Raw genomic sequence first — 8858 nt, forward strand, 5'->3', positions numbered from 1 at the left:
GCATAGCTCTCAACGAATGTAGTCCTGTAAAAACAAACGAATAAAGAAATTGTGTAATAAAATGCCTCTGGCGGGACTCGAACCTGCGACCTCTCGCTGTCAAGGCGAGCGTCATAACCATTAGACCATGGAGGCTTCATGGTTAAACAGATTCAAATACCACCAGATACACTCCATTACACAATAAGTACGGCTAGAAACAAATAATAGCATACACTGAAACATAAATCAAGGTAGCCGTTAACACTGTTAAATTATATACATAAATCATCAAAGAAAGGTAAATACAGTGTTCGAATAAAGGACATAATAATACATCTGCTCTTTATGGTCTTGATAATGCATCTACCTGGCTAAAATCGGAGCCAAATGTTAGGCTAATCTTCCAACTGTAATACCAATATGGGTTTTTAAATATTTATCAACATCTTATTTCAAGATTGCGTTCATTAATACTAGTTGTTATAAGCTTTATTTCAGTAGTAAATTTGGGTGTAAAGGACGAGCTACACATAAGACGAACATAAATAAAACATGTGTATGTGCTGCGCATATAATATGACAACCCCTTGTTTTTCGATCTTAACACTGCTATTTAAAGCCTCGTCTCATACGCAAGAATATACGGTATCAGAAACATGAAATGTTTAGCTTAACAAAACACCATTCTTGAAATTAATGATGGGACCAACGCGACACATACAATATCGGATTTTTTTTAAAACAAAAAAGACATTTTAATAGAATGTACCAATTTATTATAATAGAATGTACCAATTTATTTTAAAGCAGAACGCACGCTCCAATATCTTTAGGGCGTTCACTTTGCCTCACAAATATAATATAGGCCTATTGCGCCTCAAACTTACTTACACGATACGAAAACTGCAGTTTTTTTTTTTTTTTTTTTCTGCATTTCACATGGGTATCTTCAAAATACCACTCGATAGAGACTTTAGCAGAAATGTTATCTTCAGCTATGATGATTTAAATTGTAAGTAGTTGGCTGATGATTGACACACCTTTTCGTAATGTCGTCTGCTGAACAATGGTCTCGGATCATTACAACTGCCACTCAAGAGCCATCGAATTCCCAATGACGGAGCAAAAACAAAGCCGCATGACCCGCGCTCCACACGTTACTTCTTCAGTGAAATCAACATTATTATCCTGCACCATTGACATGAGCCATTTTTTAACGATGACAGTGTATTTAAAGAGTGGTAGGGTACTTAGTATTTGAAGAACGCCTGGGTGCATAGGTCTTCAGAACGACCGTATGACTATAATGTAACAACACCCCGACAACACCACACACTTTTATTCGTAGCAGTACATAGGCCTATACACCTCAATGTTGCACAAGCCTGTGTAGTCCTCCGTTTTAAAATTTTAACATCGAGTGAGGTAACCCGTCTTTGGCATTTCTCACTTTACTTGGAATGGTGCAATTTTGATTATTTAAAATTATTATAAATATTAATTTGTAACCAACGCCCAACACTCGCGTTCTAACATGCCACATCTATATCAAATATTAGGAATACTGCTCAAATGTTTCAGTCAATCAATAGATTCAATATTTTTGACTTAATGAATGTTCATAGCCGAAGCTAAAATGTATTATTTAGAAATTAAAAAAAAAAACAAATATGTATCTGTACATACGATCCTTATTGAAAATTATTAAGGCAACGTGTATTATTGAATCAGAGAGCCCGTCATAGCCTCTGTACAAGTGGCGCATCTAGAGTGCGTCCTCCCCTAAAAAAAGCTAGTCCACAGTCACCCATCCCCCCTACACCTCCACCCAATGAAAATGTTAGAAGCAAAAAGGTCACGCTAAAATAAATTAAAATCACCTCATATCACCTTAAAGTCAGACTCCGGAGGAAAAAAAATGTTTGATATGTTGTAGAACTGATTTTTCTAGGACAGTAAAAAAGTTGTTTGACAAAAAACTGGGGAACGGTGAACGAGATACAAATTTTTTAATATTTAAAAACTGGGGGAAAAAGGGGCGCAACCACTAATTTTTACACCTTTTTCTCCAGTTTATAAATATTCAAAAATCTGTATCTCATTCACCGTTGCTCAGTTTTTGATCAAACTACTTTTTTCTGTCTTAGAAAAATCAGTTCTACAACATATCAACATTTTTTTTCCCTCCGGTACCTGACTTTAATTTAGAACTATCACTTCACTCCTCCTCCATTCCAAGACTCCTGGTACGTCGCCATTGCTCATTATAGCGCCTAACATTGTCGTACAACGGGAGATAACACCCCTTACTATTATTGAATTATTCAACAGTGTACTGAAATATTTGTGCATAGGCCTAGGCCTATATGATATTATGCACACGGAGCTAACGGCTTAACGTCCCATCGAAGTAAGAAATAATTACAGTAAATGGTACCCGAGGACACAAGCAAAACTGCACTGGTAAGCGACTATGCTTAGCGGAACAGTTGATTGTTTTAGAAATTGCTATATTTTCCTTGCCGTGTACCGGTTTCTGAATACAGTATCTAATAAGTCCGAATACAATTTTGACAAATATAGATTTATGCTTTTATAAACATATGGATTGTTTGTAATATGTTTTCGCGGAAATTGCCACCCCTGGGAATAAAGTTCATAGACCTATCCACACAATTATATAGATAAATTGCTCCTTATAATTTTTATTAAATTAAATTAATTAAATGATTATATAATACAAATATTTTTTAAATTGATATTAAAAATTAATCAATAAAAAGCCGATGATTGAGGATATCTTAATGTTCTAATATTTTCCAAATTAACAGTAGGTTCAGTCATTAAAAAGACGCGAGACAGATTAAGTTTAAAACAGACCTGTGGCTAGTGAGTAAAAACATGATGGATATATCGATGAGGGTTTAGGTTAGTAAAAGACGGTGTAGGTTTTATTTAGAAACAAAACGGTGTAGGTTTAGCTAGCAAAATACGGTGTAGGAGCTGAGTTAATGAAAGACAATGTAGTTTTAATTAGTCAAAAACGATGTAGCTTTGTTATTTAAAAGAAGGTGTACGTTGAGGTAGTCAAAATACGATGTAGGCTTAGTTAGTAAAAAGACGGGGTAGGTTTGTTTAGTAAAAAGACGTACATGGTTGGTTAGTAAAAGAACGGTGCATGGTTGGTTAGTAAAAAGTGCGAACGCTCACCGGTCCGCGCCTTAAACTGAGGTGCCTCTATTCAACGCTCATGATGCACCTTGCAGACGAGGCTTTTTATTGATACTAGGAAAACATGCTTAAATCAGAGGAAATATCTTGAATTCTTAAATACATTAAACAGTGGCGTAAGTTATTATATTGGGTTTTTAGCAAGAGTTCACAATAAAAAGACAAAAATAAAAACAAAATAAATAAATAGGCCTCTTTGAATAAATTCATCTGGTTGCAGGTTAGTAACAAGTTTCTACTTAAAATAAAAGAAAATCGTTAAAAAAATAAATAAAATGTCTTAAAATTAGAAGAAAAAAATTAAGTACCAAGACGCGATTCGAACTCACCTTTGGATTCCATGGCAGTCTTTGATGAAACCCCTGTTTTGTTTTGTAGGTGTAGGGGGCACCCTAAAGGGTCAAATTTAAAAAAGGCCCATGAACGTTTGTTTGAAATAACCTCTAGTTTATGTGTAGGCCTACAACATTTCCTGCTCGTCCGCTCAAAATTGCCGACGCTGGACGCTTTTAAAAACAACAAGAACAGCAACAAGAACACCAGAGGTGTGTATGAGTATTTTATTTTTTATTTTTTGCTTTGCAATCAGTAGAAAAGGGGCGCTTGGTGAGCGAGGGTGGGAGTGCATGTATTTTCTGGGGGTCACACTGGTATCTTGGCGTTACTGACCACTGTGATCACACTGAGTCTTCTGTTAGAACATACCAATGGGACTCATGATAGACCAGTTAATGGATATCCAATAAATAACATAACGAATGATCAATTGAAAATTCACTTTTTAAACCATTTTCTACAATGAAGGCCCATCGGAAACATTCGCGAGTTTTGATTTTTTTTTTTACGATTTTGAATAACAACCCTGTCTTCTCCGTATAACACAATTTAGGCCTGTAGCGTGACTTAATTTGTGGGAGGTTCGTTTTAGTGGAAAGTGGACCCTTTGGAAACCATTCCGTTATACAATAACGTAATATTGTTAGCTGGGAAAGCTTAAGAAATGCCGACCAGGAATACTTCTGGCTTGTATGATCTCCGATACTCTGGAATAAATATATCTACGAATATAAATTTTTCGTTTTTAAATGCGGACCTTCCCCAGTCCTTCACGATACGGGCCTGCAATTCCATGTTTGAATAAAACTATTGGGTAACTCTGATATTCCAAATTAAATCTCATATATACCTAAAAATGGACATAATATTTAGTTTAGCACTCATTCGGCATTCAAACTATGACGCAGGGATCAGTGGTCAGTGTTATTGTTCCCGCCGGTACCGTGCCTAAATCGATGCTTAATGATCCTGGAGAACGTAGCCCCAGACGATTTGGTTTCACTTGCTGGTCTCGTCTTTCCCGATGTGCGCCCTGTTAACTTGCTCACAACAGACTTGAAAAACACTCATTATTTTTTAAAGATATCGCATCAACAGCCTATCATTCAGAATTCTGTTTATTTATAGCTGAACTCCGAGCAGTAAGCCAGAAATCACTTAACTGCAATACATTTTTAATCTTGCATTGGACACAGAATCGCGTACGAGTTTTATTCATTTTACAACCTGACAGCGGTGACTAGGCACATCTACTGAGATCCGAAAACGGTGTTTCTGGATTTCGAAATCTAACAATCGACGAGTTGTCACCAACATCATCTTCATTGTTCATACCAAGTAAGTGTGATAATTATACCAAACTAATTAAAATTTGATCTGCATTATTATAATTACCAATTACCGTTTTCTTTATACGTTTGTTTTTTTCATTTGGTGTAGACACGGGCCACCATGGTATATAGGCTACTCATATCCGTGCATTTTATTATAGAAAAACTATAATTGTATTTGCACTTTATATCTCGTTTGCACTTCATATCTACTTCTATGTCCAACCAATTGTACTTTTTGGCAAAGACAGTCGTCTGCTGTTGAACATTTTTAAAGACAATTAATTATACGGTAATAGCGGCATACGTATTTCTGTCATTCACGTGGATGTAAAACATAATGGAACTACGAATGCAAAGTGACGTGACTCGACGAGACGTTTGTATAGGCATATCATCTCGGAAAATCCGTAGGACTAGAGTTTGGGGGAAAAAACATTAAAGATGTTGTCTGCGAAAAAATGAACAACTCAATTAAAAGGACCAAATATAAGTTATTAACTTCCAACCAGAAACGAATTAAAAAAAATAATGTTAGCTGATTTACAGAAATAGGCCTACTCCAAAAAGCCTCAAATCGATTACCAGGCAATTAAATGATATGCAAAATAATTGAGGAAATGTTTATTTTTATTTATTATTTATTTATTATAGATTCGGCATATCCACATACAGAAAACATGAAGTACAAAATATACCGTACAGGTTAGCGGTATGCCAAGAGAGAATAATGGGTGCTAAAACTTACCCGACACCAAAGTGAAAAAAAAATGAAAAACAAGAATTAAAAAAGATTTGTTTTAAATTTTAAAATGTTATTAACCTCTCCGTTAAATGGCGGGGAATAATTTATCTTTCAAACTTTTAAGTTTAAGTTAATAACTTAAATGTACAAATTTGTCCCCTACAACTTTAGCACTTAACATACGGTAAGGAATCGGAATATTGCAATTCTTTTAGCCTCGTGATACACAGTATATCTTTCATAGTGCAGCCAAACTGTAAATTGCAATGCAATTATTGACCAGAACTAATAAAAGAAAGTAATTTTTCAAATAGGCTTGTCACCATACAGTGAATATTTGTCTTTTTTATAAGCCTCGCCTAAGCCTACGCGTAGAAAATTGAGTAGATTATTAGCAATAGTTGATAGGCCTATCGTTAATACACGACGAATGAAGTGGACAAGGGTTGACAACAGCTCATCTCAAATTATTACACGTGGCAAACAATAAAAAAGAACATGCCATTTAGACCTAAATTACTGCTGTGTAAGTGCATTTTAGTTTTAAATGAATTTTACTTTAAAAGAGCGCCTTTCGTTCTCATTTGAATTCCACTCTTTATCGAGTGAAAATACACCCTTAAAAGGGTGAATGTTGTTGTCATCTTCTTTTTCTAATATTTAGAATATTCTTTTATACATTTTTCAGTACGTTCTTAACTCAATAATTTCTAACGTAATATGCACGTCCTATGATAGCTTACATTGTAACCAACTTTATCACATTACTCCTATATAGTGACTTTCCTGTTACCACAGACCCTATTATAGTTTCTGTGTTGTTACAAAGCAACACACCAACTCGGTTTGCAATTCAGTTTTATTGTTTTTTCATTTGAAAACAAAATCCCATTATACACATAAAAAAAGGGAAATTTATTGTTTCCAATAACATTCAAATTCACTACAAAGTTAAGGTAAGGTTTTAATAAAGTGGACAATATTTCGCCAACCTAGATTCGAAGACGGTCTGCCACTTAATTCGGAACTAGGCCATTGGAGTCGAATTCAAATCTGATTGGAGTAAACTTCTGTCGCTATCATTTGTATGTATGGAACAACACTAGTCATCGAAGCACTCATGCGGAACAGAGATAATAATTAAATAATGAAATCATTGCGTTTCCATATTGGTTTCCTACGTTATCTATAACGTGACAATGTCGATGATAAGCCGACACACGACCGCTTAAATCTCAGGAGTTTTGAATCAAGCAGGAAATATCAACGATATTGAGCGAGGGCTTAGTGTGTTGGTATCAGCGACACAATCAAGCACTGTTCATCTTCAGGCGAAACATGCCTTGCCAATTCCATGAGGCGTTCTTCAATGATTTATATTGTTGTCGAAACTAAAATGAGTCGTTTGTTGTTGCGACTGTTATGACTCCCCTTCCTCGTATTTGTGGGAATGGATAAGTCGTACTTGTAGGAAGGTACAAGCAGATAATGCGACCCAGCACCTTCATATCGATTTTTGTTTGTCTTTTTTTAATTTTTTTAAATTTTTTTATTTTCTTTTAGTATAGTTGATTGCATGTATCCGCTGCTGGATAAAGCCCACAACTCTCGCCACTCAAATCACTACCACGACAGTGATTTTACAAAACATGTCCGCCTACAATCGTCTTGACGAAATTCGCGTCTTGATGTTTTAATTGGGATTCGTAATCAGACTGCGTTTTACTAATGCCTTCTTTGTTGCATACAACCTATTTAATCCATTGCTTCTGGGATCAATTTTCTAGAGAGGGAAAAAGCTAACTACGAATATCATACAATTAAAAATCACTATATTTACGAAGGAGAAACTAACTTTAACTCACTTCATAGTAAATGTCAGGGATACTCTTTTTCTATAGAAAACACCTGCATAATAATTCCATAACGAATGCAGTACAGCATTTAAGTCTGCATCAAATGCAATTTCCTTTTCACAAATATTATTATTAAATTCAAAACTAAGTGATTTACATAAATAATATGACAGTTTTTATCAAACATAACAATTTCAGTAAATTTGGTTGTCAATATCGTTACTGATAATCAAGGGAATATAATCGTTACCGTTTATTCTTTCAATAAAATGTTACTTCTGAAAAATTATCACCAGCGTGCTTATTTAATCGTAAATGACAGAGGAAAATATATACAGAATTGAGTTATTAGTCCATGGTTGGAACATTAGAAGGACCATGGAGTAATTTTGATATACCTCCATGGAAGGATTGTGTTCTCTGTTCGTAATCAGAATAGCGCCCCCAACCTAAAAGTGCTGAACGGCGGCGAATACAAAACCATGCTACATGAACGATGACGACGAGAACATTACCCAAGCGACTGCATCGAATTCGAATAGAAAAACAAATCAGATATCGGAAATACATTAGGCTATGGAAAAAGCTATAAGTGACAAATATGTGAAGCCTAAACCTTAATAAGCATTTATTTTTTGATAGGCTAGCTCTATATTTTAGCATGGATAGCTGATATGAAATCTCATTCAGTAAAGTTTTTGATCGATTCACTCCTCAAAAGAAAATAATACAATATTACAATAATACAAATAATACAACAGTGTAACAAACCTCTGTACCTGCAAGTAGAGCACATACACATTTAACCAATATAATACCTTGTTTAAAAAAAGTCCACGTTTTATGTTTTATATCGATTATATTATCAATATTGATTATCTCTTTCGAAGTACATTGGCCTATTTACATTGCGTTATTTATATACTATCGGATAAACTTTAGTGACCAACATTTGTATGATGATAACGAGAATTTAATATTTGATATTCGTGACCAGTTTGTGATTATAAGTGAACGCGTCACAAATAGGCTGAGACATTAATAAGCACATCACACTAATTTTGTTAATAATTTTTGCGCCGTTAGTGCAAATTTTTGCAAGCATGATTTTTTTGATATTATGCCTTTGAGTATGATGGTGATATAATATTTTACTATTATCAATAACAATAACAACGACGATAAGGATAATAATAATAATAATAATAATAATAATAATAATAATAATAATAATAATAATAATAATAATAATAATGATACTAATAATGATACTAATAATGATAACAAAAACAACAACAACAATAATAATAATAATAATAATAATTAAATAATAATTAATAAATAATAATCAATAATGATAATAAAAAAATAAACAAT

General features: G+C 34.1%; 1 long non-coding RNA gene across 2 annotated transcripts in view; it reads left to right on the top strand.

Annotated features, from left to right (window-relative positions):
• Positions 1–8858, top strand: part of LOC117113206 — an 11382-nt gene that overhangs the window by 784 nt on the left and 1740 nt on the right. Inside the window, exons 2-3 of one of the 2 annotated variants that reach the window (XR_004446161.1) lie at positions 3592–3758; positions 4678–4887. This is a non-coding gene — a long non-coding RNA (uncharacterized LOC117113206). The remainder of the gene's footprint in view (positions 1–3591; positions 3759–4677; positions 4888–8858) is intronic. The other variant, XR_004446160.1, reaches the window with a different exon arrangement.

This window comes from Anneissia japonica, unplaced genomic scaffold (assembly GCF_011630105.1).
Source record: "Anneissia japonica isolate Jap-2015-1 unplaced genomic scaffold, ASM1163010v1 scaffold93_len1081246_cov171, whole genome shotgun sequence".
In the NCBI taxonomy this organism is placed as follows: domain Eukaryota; kingdom Metazoa; phylum Echinodermata; class Crinoidea; order Comatulida; family Comatulidae; genus Anneissia; species Anneissia japonica.